Genomic DNA, 3,708 nt, shown 5'->3' on the forward strand with positions numbered 1-3,708 from the left:
AAGAAAGAGAGAGAGAGAGAGAAAGAAAGAAAGAACCATGCACATTTTCAGGGCAGGGCAGGAAATTAGCATCACTATGCAGCTGCGCTGGGGCATCAGCAGAAATCTCCACCCCACCCCCACCCCCCAATTTTTCTTTAATTTAGTGGCACAAGACTAAAAAAGCACTCCAGAGCTTCTGGAAGAGGACTCCTCCCCCATACAAATTGCAGCCCCAGGCAAAGCGTGGGGGAGCTGCAGCCGACTTGGCACAGGCGCACAGGCAGACACACACACACACACACAGACACACACACTTGGCGAACCGTCACATCTTTCAATGCCGGAGTCAGTGGGTTCTACCGTGCAATCTGTACGGGCCGCACATTCCCCCATATTATAAGATCCTGTGGACCTTGTTCATTTTTCCCAGTATGGAAAATGGGGCCTAGCAACAGCTTGTCAATAGTTCTTAAAGCGTATCAATTTCCACACCTTCCAGCGTTCCGCAGGGCCTGTAAGAAGGGGCTCTTCCGCCAGGCTTCTGGTCGAGGCTGGGGCAGTGAAGGAAGATCAACGGGGTCTCTCTGATGTTAAATGCCATCTGCGATGCTTGTCTCTCTTCCCTCTCAAGGGAGGGGAGGGGTTGGGGATTCCGCCATGTTGTCGCTGCTGCGCTGTTTTGTTGAATTGTTAATTGTCCATTTTAATGGGTTTTAATGCGGGGTTTTAGCTGGACTTTCCGTAACCCGCCATGACCCTCTTGGGAGTGGCAGGTAGCAAATTAAACAACAACAACAAATTTCCCTCTGGGTCCCTTCCTGTTCCCTTTCACTCAATGAACTAACGCTAGCATACAGCTGCAAAACCTGAACGGCAAAGATTTAAACTAGCAGGAGTCAAACTTGCTCATGGGAATTGTAGTCCATGGACATCTGGACTGATGCTCCTGTTCAGCTGGGACAGGGCAACTGCATTTTTGCATCTTTGAACACACACACAGACACACACAACACAAGTGATGTTCCACCTCGATTTTGAACAGCACATTTTTGAAATTGTAGCCATAGAGTAAATACACCGGAGGAAAAAGATCTAGGACACAGTTACAGAGCCTGCGCGTTGGGCCCAAAAGTGGGTCACGAAATCCCTATGAGTGGGCTGCAGGCCAGCTCCCCTTACCCTCCCCACGGATCTCTTTTGGACCTTGGAAACCAAGCACTGATTCTGGCAACAGAACGTCATACAGCAGATGGTAGTTTGCCTTTACTTTGGATACAGGTTGATCAAGCAAAAGGTTTCCTGAAGGTCACCAGAGTGAGTGAGAATCTGGGGGGGGGGGGTTAGAGGTAGTCATGGAGAAGGAGGACAAAGGCTGGGGGTAGAGCCTCCATATGCAAAGGCTGCGAATGTCAGAATGACACTGGGATATAAGGACATCAGAACAGCCCTGCAGGATCAGACCAGTATCTAGTCCAGCCTCCTGGCTCACACAGGGGCCAGCCAGTTCCTCTGCAGGGCCAGCAACAGGGCAGAGAGGCCAGGGCCTTCATAAGAACATCAGGAGAGCCCTGCTGGACCAGGAAGGGTCCATTTATTCCAGCCTCCTATCTGTTCCTCTGGAGGGCCAACCACAGGGCAGAGAGGACAAGGCCTTCATGAGAACATCAGAAGAGCCCTGCTGGGTCAGACCAGGGAGGGTCCATCTCGTCCAGCCTCCTGTCTGTTCCCCTGGAGGGCAGGGAGGCCAAGGCCTTCATGAGAACATCAGAAGAGCCCTGCTGGACCAGGGAGGGTCCATCTCGTCCAGCCTCCTGTCTGTTCCCCTGGAGGGCCAACCACAGGGCAGAGAGGTCCAGGCCTTCTTCTTGCCCGGGGTTCATAGTGGGGGTGACTGCATCCTTTATGTCAAGTTTGTTAAGTTCTCCAAAAATATCTGGTTACAATTTTAAAAACAGAATCCTGTCTTGGATGACTGCCAACATCACAGTTCACTCAAGGGACAAAAATACCCCAGAAAACCTTCGGCCACCCCTGGATTGGTCACCATAACATGTACAGGTGGACCTTACTGAAAAAGCTGGGAACTGCTCATTGAGAAAAGCCTTCTTCCCAGCCACCACCCCCCCACTCCAGTGAGGAGAAGTTATCCCCCCCCCCTGCACATTACCTTCTTTTCTAGGTCAGCCTTCATGCTCTGCCCGGGGGCAAGTGGAAGACCGCCTGTCTCCCCGTGTTCCTTTTGCCTGTATGCATCCCCAGCCGCAAAATGACAGGATACCTCCGGCCACAGAAGGTCAACTGCTGAGATCTGCCTCATCCCAGCCCCCTATGTCTGGCCGAAGGACCCCCCCCGCCAGGGGGGGCATCCCAGAAGAAGAACAGCTGTTGTTTTGTACTCTGCTTTCAGTATCCAAAGGAGTCTCCAAGTGGTATCCAATCGCCTGCCCTTCCTCTCCCCACAACAGGTTCCACCACGCATTTGGTTGAGTCCGACCAGCCCAACAGCACCCATGGGTCCCCACCCCCCCTTACATGACCTACCTAAGGGTTCCGTTAAAGTTACGTTGAAATATCCTAGTGGATATGTTGTATGTTGTGTTATGATTGTTGTATTTGTTGTGATGTTCCATGTAATTACCTCATGATGTTTTAGGTAGACTGCCCAGAGTGGTATGGAAGGGCGGTATTAAAATCTAAACAAGCAAACAAATAAATGTGGCCTGGGGGGAGGGGGTCCCTGGGGGGAGGGTGCAATTCCCAAGGCTCTCAACAGATCCCCGGAGATTTGGGAGTGCAGGTGAGTGACGGGATAGACCTGAGCAGGGCTTGGCCCTATAGAGCTAACCCCTGAAAGTCGCCTTCTGCTGAACCAGACCCTTCATCCCTCATGGCCGGTATTGGCCGCTCAGGCTGGCAGGGGTTCCCCTGGGTCTCAGATGGGGGTCTTTCGCATCTGAAAGAACCTTAACTGGAGATGCAGGGGGCGGGGGGGGGACTGAGTCTGGGACTCACTGGGGGCACTTTGCCACTGAGCCATTGCCCCCCCCCCCTTTGATCACAGCCATTTCCACCAGGGGAACTGATCACTGGGGGCTGGCACCCCCAGCAATAGCCCAGGTGCCGTGCAGCTCCAAAGAGAACTATTTATTTTCATAGAATCATAGAGTTGGAAGGGACCTCCTGGGTCATCTAGTCCAACCCCCTGCACCATGCAGGAGCTCACAACCCTATAGCTCATCCACTGTCACCTGCCACCTCTTGAACCTTAATTAATTAATTAAAATAAACTAGGGTCCCATTCCAACCTGGTTTGCATTTCCCATTACACACAGTGCATCCACTCTGCCTCTTTAAGCCTAGGGTTTGCCTCCCTCCAAATATCTTGGGGGGGGGGGACCAGTGTCTAAAAAAGTAGCAGGTGCTCAGCTCTCTCTCTCTTGCACAGGCTTCAGCCCACTGGTACCTTTAAGACCAACCAAGCGTAATTATGGGGGACAGGTTTCTGCCTCTTCAGGTAGGTCCTTGCACACGTGTGCATGCACGCAAACGTTGATCCCCCAGGATTCAACAGGGTGGGTCTCAAAGGTTCCACCGGATCCCAACCTTTGTTCTGCCGGCTCCCCACCTGGAGATCTCTCTCTCTCTCTCTCTGTCTCTCTCATCCAGCCGGCCCAGCGAGGCAGATTCCCCAGGGGAGCGTCAACAGGAAGTTGTGCAAGGAGGTTA

Source organism: Paroedura picta, chromosome 4 (assembly GCF_049243985.1).
Source record: "Paroedura picta isolate Pp20150507F chromosome 4, Ppicta_v3.0, whole genome shotgun sequence".
Taxonomy (NCBI): domain Eukaryota; kingdom Metazoa; phylum Chordata; class Lepidosauria; order Squamata; family Gekkonidae; genus Paroedura; species Paroedura picta.